Here is an 11,449-nt window from a genome sequence, read left to right as displayed (position 1 = left end):
TTACTAGGACACAGGTGCTTGGTGGTGCCCAGTGTCCTGGTTGCTAGGATGCAGGTGGCCCAGGCTGCCTAGTAGTTACTAGGACACAGGTGGCTCACGATGCCCAGTGTCCTGATTGCTGGGATGCAGGTGGCCCAGGCTGCCTAGTAGTTGCTAGGACACAGGGGGTTTACGATGCCCAGTGTCCTGGTTGCTAGGATGCAGGTGGCCCAGGCTGCCTAGTAGTTTCTAGGACACAGGGGGTTTACGATGCCCAGTGTTCTGGTTTCTAGGATGCAGGTGGCCCATGCTGCCTAGTAGTTGCTAGGACACAGATGGTTCATGATGCCCAGTGTCCTGGTTGCTAGGACGCAGGCAGCCCATGTTGCCTAGGACATAGGTGATATACACCACCTAGTATACTTGGTTGCCTCATGCTGCCTAGAGGTTGTGCTAATATTGTGTGACATAAAAAATGGAACTACTGCTATTTTATTCGCGGGTGTCTGCTTTTGGAAATAATATAATATTTGGAAATAATATAATATTTGGTGGTTTTACATCTTCAAGCCTAAAATGATTTTAAATTTGTGCAAAAACAAAAATGTCTCTGGCAGTGGCAGGGTTAAATATACAGGCATGATATGGGGATGCATACATTACTTCCATATTGATATGATAAGTGTGCATATTTTGATATATAATGTGCTAGACCTGTAGTCTTTTCCTTTTCTTCAAGAGAGCAAAAAATATTTTTCCATTTTTTTTTTTTATATCTCTATAGTTGATTCGATATTTAAATGCCTCACTGACATAAACCAGATTTGGAAAGGAGAATAGAACGTAAAGGAGTGAAAATTCCGTGGAAATGGTTGGGCCAGCTGTCACAGTGACGTGTATTACATAAGGCGGTATTATCTCTTCTGGGAGCAGAGCCATGCGCCTGGAGAACAGCACACTGCTCCGTGTAATCCACACCAGAGTTTATGTGTGACTTCGGCTGGGATTAGTGAGTGGAAAGTCCGCGGGGCAGTCCAGTTTGAGGAGGGACTCCAGTCCGTGGTTTGCCTGTGTGGGTAGCGCTGTCCCCAGCTCTCAGTGCCATTCTGGTATACGGAGATACGGAGAGGAGTGTTCAAACGTGAGAGAGGGAAGTGTCAGCGGAGCGCACTGTACAGACTCCCCGTCAGGACTGCACCCTCACTGGATGATGGTGAGTGACTTCTCTGTGTGTGACTGGGGCTGCAGCCTTCCCTTCTCCGGCCAGGAGCAGGTGCATTGTGTGTCCGGCATTATATCGCAGTCTGGGGGACAACTTTTCCCAGTGTGACCTATGGGAGGCTGTGTGTGGGCTCTTCTCATTGTTATCCCCGGCCATTGCTGCTTCAATAGAGAGGAGAGGAGGGAGTGTGAGGCGGGCTGCTGATGGAAGGACCACCACAGGTTGGGATGGTTCAATGCATCACTTTACAGGTATGTATGGGGAGCCCCAGTACCCGCATCACTTTACAGGTATGTATGGGGAGCCCCAGTACCCGCATCACTGTACAGGTATGTATGGGGAGCCCCAGTACCTGCACCACTTTACAGGTATGTATGGGGAGCCCCAGTACCCACATCACTGTACAGGTATATATGGGGAGCCCCAGTACCCACATCACTGTACAGGTATGTATGGGGAGCCCCAGTACCCACATCACTGTACAGGTATATATGGGGAGCCCCAGTACCCACATCACTGTACAGGTATATATGGGGAGCCCCAGTACCCACATCACTGTACAGGTATGTATGGGGAGCCCCAGTACCTGCACCACAGTACAGGTATGTATGGGGAGCCCCAGTACCCGCATCACTGTACAGGTATGTTTGGGGAGCCCCAGTACCCCCCTCACTGTACAGGTATGCATGGGGAGCCCCAGTACCTGCACCACTGTACAGGTATGTATGGGGAGCCCCAGTACCCGCATTAATTTACAGGTATGTATGGGGAGCCCCTGTACCCACATCATTGTACAAGTATTTATGGGGAGCCCCAGTACCCGCATCACTGTACAGGTCTGTATGGGGAGCCCCAGTACCTGCATCACTGTACAGGTGTGTATGGGGAGCCCCAGTACCTGCATCAATTTACAGGTATGTATAGGGGGCCCCAGTACCCACATCACTGCCTGTCTACCATACCACAGCTCTCTCTGCAACTACAGTACAACACTGCCTACATATATATATATATATATATATATATATATATATTCAGTATTGTTATTTGTTCACAGATTAATTAATATATATATATATGTGTGTGTGTGTGTGTGTGTATATATATATATATATATATATATATATAGTCTCAATAATATTGTGTGTGTGTGTATATATATATATATATATATATATATATATATATATATATATATATATAGTCTCAATAATATTAAATGTTATTAATATCAGTATAAATAGTTTTTTTTTAATAATAATATTCTAAATAATAATATAATGTTTAGTAGTAGAAGTAGTGGTGTTAGTATTACTGTCAACTGAAAATAAATAGTTTTTTTTATATATATATGTATATATTTTAAATAATAATACAAATATTTTTTAGTAATAGTAGTAGTATTATATAGTGTATGTATGTGTGTGTGTGTGTGTGAGTATATATATATATATATATATATATATATATATATATATATATATATATATGTGTGTGTGTGTTTTTTTATTATTATTATTATTACTATTATTTAATAATAATTGGTGGTAGTAGTAGTATCAATATTAGTATTATTATTAATTGAAAGCATATATATAGAAGTTTAATTGTGTTTATATGTATATTATAATTAATATTTATTGGTATCAGTATTATTATTACCTTTGTTGTTTATTTATTGAAAAGAAATCCAGATTTGTGTATGAGTGGTCTGCAACATGAGGGCAGACAGTACAGTTACAATAGAATTCAATACAGGAGGAATCAGAGGGCCCTGCTTGTTAGAGCTTACAATCTTGGAGGGAGGGTCGGGTGATACAAAAGTTAATAACTCTGCGGGATAAGCTGATGGAGAAAATAAAATTGTTAGATGTGGGCAGAAAAGGCTTCTCTGATAAGGAGGGTTTTCAGGCAAACCGACTAGGAAATTGGGTATTTGACAGATTGGGGTAGGGAATTCCATTGGGTAGGAGAGGCTTGGGAAAAGTCCTGGAAGCGAGCGTGGGAGGAGGCGACAAGGGAAGTGGAGAGCAAGAGGTCTTGGGAGGAACAAAGAGAAATAATTTTTAGTAGTAGTAGTGGTGGTATCAGTATTATTATTAGTAGTAGTAATATTATTAATTGAAAAAATATATATATAGATGTATAGATTTTTTTTCCCCCTAGGATTTCTGCAGTACATATATAATACATATGCATTAACGCATGGTAAACCATGCATCGCGGCAAGGCAGCCCATTGAGATCAGTAGGCTCCTAATGTACTAAAAATGTTCAGAAAAATTGCACAATTTGCAAAACTTTTCTGTAGTGCATTGGGACGTATTCAAAATGAATAGTATGGCAATGCATGGAATGTGCACAGTGCATGTGAATGGACCCTTAGGCTACTGTTCACGGCTCAAGTTTCAGCTGATTTTGTAGGAAATTTGAGCCATGGGTGCCCGTATCAGCACCACCCGGCTCAACAAAAGTGAATTGTTCAGTCGGATTTTGGCAAAGGTGCCGGGTGGAAGCCCAACAGTGCCTGTATGCAATCAGATGTCAATGTATTCTGACAGCTATGGCTGCTTGCTGTAAGGCCGCGTACACACGCGGGGACTGTTCGCCCAACTTTGTTCGTCAAACAGTTTGAGCGGACAGTCCGCTCAAAATTAGCATGGACGGACTTGGCCACACACGACGAACGAACAGTCCGCTGAAACTTGCGCGATGACGTGAACGGCACGTACGACGGGACTAGAAATACAACGTCCTATACACTGCAATGCAACCTTCGGCGTGTAAATCCTTTCTGAGCATGCGCGGAACTTAGTTTGACGAACAAGCCTACACACGGGCGGACTGTCCGCTCAAACCAAGTTTCAGCGGTCAGTTTTACGGAATTTCCGGAAAACTTTGTTCGTCAGACTGTCCGCTGAAACTGTCCGCTGAAGCCCACACAAGAGCGGACTGTCCGCCGAAACACTGTTCAGCGGACAAAGTTGGGCGAACAGTCCCTGCGTGTGTACGCGGCCTTAGTGTACAATAGCCAACAGGGGAGATTCGTCTACCTGCACTGGTGAGCATGGATGGGGGACTCTATGGGGTTGATTTACTAAGGGCAGAGAGACTGTTCACTTTCCAAGGGAAGTTGCCCCTTGCATGGGAATTTGCCCCAGAGTTTAGTAAATAAGGGGAACTTCTGCTGACTTCATCCTGTTATGTGCAAGCAAAAATGCTGTTTTTTTACTTATTTTCCTTGCATATAATTGGTATTCTTTGTAAGGTGAAACGTCACCTTGAAAAATGAAAAATCCACCAGATCCTCCCTAGCAAGGGACATGAATGCTGGTGAATTACGTGGATTGTTATCATTGTTTATGATATTTACTATTAAGTATTTGGATATCCTGTTTTTTGGCTTTTTGTACTAATAAAGAATTGAATATTTTTACTAAATCTTGAGTATATGCTGTATAAGTTGGTACGAGATAGTCCTTCAAAACTTTCTCTATGAGTGATCGATTGGGGACCGATCTACCAGTCTTTTTCAGGAAGATACCATGTCTGGAAGGGAGTCAGGATCAAATTTCCGCAGTTTCAGGAGGGATTGGTCAAATTTTGATCCATGCATGAGCACCCTGGTTGTACACAAGTCAATCGATTGACTTGTGTACAGCCAGCCAGTAATTTTTTTCCCTCAACGATTAGTTTGAAATGCCTGTTGCTGGCAACCCTAATCATTGTGTTCTGTTGGCAGGTAAGGCTTCCTGCCGGTGTTCTGATGAGAAAGGTCCCCCCATCGGATAGTGTCCGCCCTGTACTGCGCAGGCACATCGCTTGTACAGTACGGAGGACAAAGGAGATGCTGAAAGTCTCCGAAGATGTACAGCTGTTCATCAGCTGTACACACCAGGTGCGCACTTAATACTACATTCTGTCGCACGCTGCCGATGCTTGTGGGGGTGGATTTGTCAAATGGGCGAATGATTGCAGGGACGTGTGCTGCAGGAGGAATTGCTCCATCAACACTGATCATGTTGATGGGGGAATCAAGCAATTTTCTTTCCTTCCACCTGTTACATAATCTATCACCTACCTTAGCTTAGAAGGCCATGAGACCCTTAAAGTTATGAGGCTTTGTCATAGTAGACCAAATAGGTATTTTGAGACCATCAAAACAGTGGATCTGTGTGGCCTGGCTACAAGATGGTGGATTAGGAGAAGCGTTTGCCATATAATTGTGGAAAACATTATGTTCTAGCAGATTTTCTGTATGTCTGCCAGATTCCTAGGAACACAGTTAATATGTTTTATTGATTGTTACTGCATTAGAATGGCATACACTTTGTACCTTTTAAACTTGGGAGGCCCAGAGGGCCTTTATGTTTTTGTTATTGGACCTTGTTTTGTTTATGCACAACCACAGGAGGTCCGCTTAGGTCCGCTACTCGTACATATTTAATCTTGCCAGTTTGTTCTAAAAGATTCCAAGCATTTAAAGACTTGTGTATGCGACAGCTGTATGTATACATTTAAAGTGGTTCTATAGATAGGCCATGAGCTCTGATTTTGGTGGTGGGTTTCTTTGTACCACATGATTGTGTATTCGACAATATCATACAACAAGCTTTGACATTTGAGGGTTTTTGGGATTGCTTGCTTCATAAACTCTCCATATACTGAGAAGTGTTTTAATCTGGACAGCTGTCAAGTGCTGCTTTTGGGTAACCATAGTTGTTGATATAAAGGTCCTCTACGTCACAGAAGACCTTGGCATTCCCCAAACCTCATCATATTTCTTTGTGACCTTTAACAAATTGTTGAGTCTTCTTCAACATCCTAGACAAACATATCTACTAGCAGCACCAAATGCTTGAAGCTATGTGGAGAGGAATGTCTCCAAATGTGCAAACAGGCCACCAGGCAGTCTTCCATCCAGATTTCTGGCGAAAGCACAATTCTCCCTTTAGATGGCTGCCTTGGAGTGTTGTCAAACAAAGGTGCAGTTTTGTGTATGTACTGTCAGAAGCCTGCTCTAATAGGTGACACTGGGAATTATTAATTGATATGGTGCTAAAAATCGTTATACTTCCTAAAACCTGTAGTTAAAGACCGCAAGTCTTTTTTTTTTTGACATTTGAAGGGAAGTAATGCTCCTTTTTTTTTTTTAACATTGTTCACATTTTTTTAGTGGAATACACATTACTAATACAGCTCCTTTCTGGATGACCTCTGATTGATGATAAGAGGTACTCTTCCAATGATGCATATGGGGACGCTAAGGCTACTTTCACACTAAGGCGCTTTGCAGGCCCACAGGGCTAAAAATAGTGCCTGTAAAGAGCCTCGCCTGTCTCTCCAGTTTGAGAGCCCGAGGGCTTTCACACTGGAGCGGTGCGCTTGCAGGACAGTCAAAAAAAGTCCTGCAAGCCACATCTTTGCAGCGCTATAGGAGCGATGTATAGACAAAAACAATGGGGCAGTGCCGCCAAACCGCCGGCATAGCATTGCTGTAGCAGAGCTATGCGAGTGATTTTACCCCTTTTTCGACCGCTAGCGGGGGTTAAAACCGCCATACTACCGGCCAAATATCGCCGTTAAAACAACAGTAAAGCAGCGCTAAAGAATCAGTGCTGCTTTACCGCCAGCGCCCGCCCACCACAGTGTGTTAGCAGCCTAAGGGGAGGCTGAGGTTAGAAGCTGATTGGTTTCTATGCAGAAGTGAGCCTTATTTTTCCATCTCCAGTTTTAGTACATAAACCCCAATGACATGCCATGGCACTCCAATGTCATTGTGACCATGGTTACTAATTTTAGCAGTCTTTCTCAACCTTCCTACCCCAAATGAACCCTTGAAATAATTTTAGGATCCTAGGCGAATGCTTGCTAAATATTATTTGGCGTTATTGGGAAAAATGCACCTTACATTTCCAGTCATTGGGAAGATTTTCCCTCTACAGACTGCTAAAAAAAAGATCATTGGTGTCATGGCACTGCCTATTCTAAGTGGCATTGGCTAAAGAACTAGGCAGGCACCATCAAATGGAAGGTCAATCAGCCACAGTTCAATGAACTTCTAGGAGGAATCTCTGGAGGAACCCTGGTTGTGAATAGCTGGATTATAAGGTCTGCAGACACAATCTGAGATCTTGTATAGAGTGGAAACTTCTATTCTGTGTGACAGGGCTTCTTACAACCATGAACATGAGCCATCTACAGATCTCTAAAAGGAAAGACCTTAGCACTTACACATAGTAGCACTGGGGTTGCCGGTTCAAATCCCAACCATGTTCTCCCTGTTTTATATATATATATGTAGTGAGTTAGGGACATTAGATTGTAACCTGGGGACGCCTGTGTCTGTGTGTGTGTGTGTGTGTGTGTGTGTGAAGTGCTGTGTAAATTTACACAGCGCTATAGAAGTACCTGTAATAAATAAATGTCATATGTGGCACCATTGGCATAGACTGGGAGTTTTTAAATGCATGTGCAGCTTTCTCTCATCTAACGTGATTTCCTGCTATATTAAGTCTTAATAAACAGTAGAAACAGTGGGACAATTTATTACCACTGGATTTGTTGAAAAACAATTTTATGGTCTCTATGAACTGCTTCCTGCTATTGAGATATAACTAGTTAGCTGACAAAGGAATCAGTTTTTTGTGTTGATCGTTATATTGATTCGCTGTGACCTGAAGAGAACCACTTATCTAAGAGGAGCTTATGGCTTTGCCTTAGAAGCCTATTACAGAGCTGGAAGCCACAGCTGTAACATACAACGCAGGCATCGCTGAAATTGAAAGCACGATTCCCAAGGTGCATATTGGATTCTCTGTCCTACATGCAGCCAGCGTTTGTTAGGAGGTGCAATTATTGAGGCTGCACTAAGCTAGGATGAGTTGTGAGTTACTACAGACACACCTAAGCAAAGTGACAGGCATATCGCACATTGTTTGTCGCTGGAGTCTCCCATTAACTCTTTAACTGCTGCTAACTGTACTTCAAAAACTGCCTCTGTACAGGTTTAACTATGTCTCATCCCTTATGATTACAGACATGAAAATTTGAAAAGCCAACAACACACCTAGAAGGATAACTAAAGCCTTCTCGGTCCTGGTCTGCAGAGGTGTCCATCTACTCTGTAACGTTACTCATACAGAGGCTACTTTCTTGTAGCAGTTTGGGATCTCTGCTGATTATTTAGAGTGTATTGCAACATAGAATCCATCATTATGGCTCCTGGAAGTGCAGACAGTGAATGAAGACATTATGGCAACCAGATGGTTTCCTTGCTTTCTTCTCTTGTTTGCCGTTACACTGCAGCCAAGCTGAATGTAAATAAAGCAATGTATACACTGGCCTGAGCAGGTGACAGCTCTGAATGAAAAGGTATACATAAGAGGTTAGGTTTACAAATATCTTGATGTCCTATAAATTAAGAGTATTTTACCACTTGACCTCCGGAAGATTTACCCCCTTCATGACCAGGCCATTTGTTGCGATAATGCACTGCTTTACTTTAACTGAGAATTGCGCAGTCAGGCAATGCTGTACATAAATTCAATTTACGTCCTTTTTCCCACACAAATAGAGCTTTCTTTTGGTGGTACTTGATCACCACATAATTTTTATTTTTTTGTGCTATAAAAAGTCTGATCATTTTGAATAAAAAAAAACAATACTTTTTTACATTCTGCTATAAAACATACCAGATAAAACATTTAAGAAGTCAAATTTCTTCAATTAATGTGGGCCAATATTCTGCTACATATTTTTGGTAAAAAAAATCCCAATAAGTATACGTTGATTGATTTGCGCAAAAGTTATAGTGTCTACAAACTATCGTATATACACTAGAATTTATTTAATGAATTTTATTTATTTATTACTAGTAATGGCGGTGATCAGTGACTTATAGCGGGACTGCGATATTGCAGTGGAGAATTAGACTCTGACACCTTTTGTGAACCAGTGACACTAATACAGTGATCAGTGCTAAAGATTTGCACTGTCACTGTACTAATGATATCTAGGGCGATCAAAGTGCCTAACCGGTGTTTTGGTGTACTGTGTGTAGTGCTTTTACTAAGGGAAGTGATGGATTTTATTTCCTGCCTTGCAGGGAAACAAAAAACATTACTTCCCTGCTGACAAGACAAAGCCCTCCTTTGTTTACTGTATAAACAGTACAGTATAGTTCTATATGTCTTCCCGATGATCGGCAGGTGCCAGCGGTCATCCCTTGGCTGGCCCCCGCTGATCGGCCTCTGCTGTGTATAATCGTAGCACAGCCGGGACGCCGGCAGCGTTCACGCACCCCCTACCTGGAAGTACCATCTTGCCGTTTTCGTACATGTAAGTGATACGGTCGGCAAGTGGTTAAAGTAGCGTTATCCTTAAAGTGTTACTAACCCCACAACAGCCTGTATATGCAGCAAAGCATGCTTGTTATACTTACTGTGGAACCTAAGGAGTTAATCCTGCTCATTCTGTTAAAAGGCTGTGTGATCCTGTTTTCTCTGATCCTCCCCTTCTTCCACTGTCCATAATTCATCTCCTGATAGTACAGAGCCTTGGGGGCACTCTGCACATACTCAGTTTCTGGAGAGAGAGTTGCTAGAGAGTTTTTCTCTCAGGTAAATAATTGCTAGGGGGTGCTGGGGAGGTTACTACACACAAGTTTTTTTATGTTAATGCATAGAATGCATTAAAGCGGAGTTCCGCTTAAAATAAAAAATTAAGTCAACAGCTACAAATACTGCAGCTGATGACTTTTAATAATTGGACACTCACCTGTCCCACGGTCCAGCGATGTGGGGGGTGAGGCCCCACTTGTCTCCCCCTCCTCTCTGTTGCGCCATCATTGTTACTGTGGGCGCCCGGCTGTGGCTTCACAGCCGGGCACGCACTGTGCATGCGTGAGCCGCGCGGCGTGTCGCGACTGGCCGGGCAATCATCTGGGACCTGTAATGTGTCCCAAATGATTGGCAAGAGGAAGGGGGGAGCGGTGATCTCCCTTCCGGTTTTGCGGTGTGCCGGGAGGAAGTCGGAGCTGAGGCCCTCTAAAAAGAGAGTATCGCCCTCCCTCCAAAAAAAATATAAAAATGACATGCCAAATGTGGCATGTCAGGGGGTCACCTTCCCTTAAAGCGGAAGTTCCATTTTTGGGTGGAACTCCACTTTAAGATAAAAAATCTTCTGCCTTTACAACTCCTTTAAGTTCTGGTATGGATTGTACTTAAAAATCATTTAAATTTTTTGTTAAAAGAGGGCACTAGGAAAACACAATAGTCAGCAAAAAAGCACAACGTGACTATCTATCTACCCGTGCCTCTTTTTCATTTTTGTGTCACAAAAAATGGTATGGGTTCAAAATGATTTTTGCCCATAACAGAAAGACAAGCCTTCTAGTGACACATTTCTGTTTCTGTGTTGTGGATACAACTAGCCATTGCACTTGGGCCTAATACTGGATTGCAATCTCATAGACGCACATGCCAAGATTGCAGATTACACCTAGTTGCTACAATTTGTATTATTGTAACTTCAGACACAGACCATAAACAGAGTGCACTAGACCTGATCTCATTGGTGATTTTAATCCTGAATGGAGTTCTCATTTAACCCCAATGGGAGTTACAAATGATGCCATTTAAAAAACGCAATCTTATCTAGAAGGTCTCCAATTTTCCTATGATTAAAATAATGTTTGTACTTGACTAACGCACACAAGATCAGTTTTATGTATATATTATAATACTAATACTATATTTACTATTCACTGAAGTGGAAAAGGAAGATTGTCACCTGCCAACTATCCCCATTAATTAAACAGTAGTAAACTTCTTTCAGCTGAATGCACAGAGGACATTCCTGATGTGCCATAATCCTTCCTTCAGTTCTCAATGTGTACAAGTCCTCCTACATACATAATCATCAATTTACCACATAAGTAGCCCTGAACTAGCAATGTGTTTGCTGGCGTCTCTGAAAAACAACGCTTGATTGTGGGGTTTGGATAGCGCTGAGTGGTCAGAAATTCATGGAGCTGACAGTTTAATCCCATATGTACAAACACAAATTATAACGTTCCAATATAGCCTCAATTCTTGCAGTTGCAGAACATTTTGGACAGCTTTGTAAGCATCTTGTTCAGACAGTGATGTTTATGTAGCAGCATCAGACTGTTGGATGTGATCCAGAAAGTGTAACACCAGGATACTGGGGAGCTGCAACTGGAAAATATATCAGCAATTAAAAGATG

At 42.2% G+C, this 11,449-nt stretch overlaps 1 protein-coding gene across 2 annotated transcripts in view; it reads left to right on the top strand.

Moving 5' to 3' along the window:
* The first annotated feature begins 994 nt into the window (after positions 1 to 994).
* N4BP3 (NEDD4 binding protein 3) overlaps positions 995 to 11,449 on the top strand; it is an 84,795-nt gene continuing 74,340 nt past the window's right edge. The window contains exon 1 of one of the 2 annotated variants that reach the window (XM_077472370.1): positions 995 to 1,192. The gene's annotated coding sequence lies outside the window, so the exon portion shown is untranslated. The remainder of the gene's footprint in view (positions 1,193 to 11,449) is intronic. The other variant, XM_077472369.1, reaches the window with a different exon arrangement.

The sequence above is a fragment of the Lithobates pipiens genome, unplaced genomic scaffold (genome assembly GCF_037356315.1).
Source record: "Lithobates pipiens isolate NorthernLeopardFrog02 unplaced genomic scaffold, aLitPip1_a1.2 Scaffold_8, whole genome shotgun sequence".
Classification (NCBI taxonomy): Eukaryota; Metazoa; Chordata; class Amphibia; order Anura; family Ranidae; genus Lithobates; species Lithobates pipiens.
This window is presented reverse-complemented; position numbering and strand designations above follow the sequence as displayed.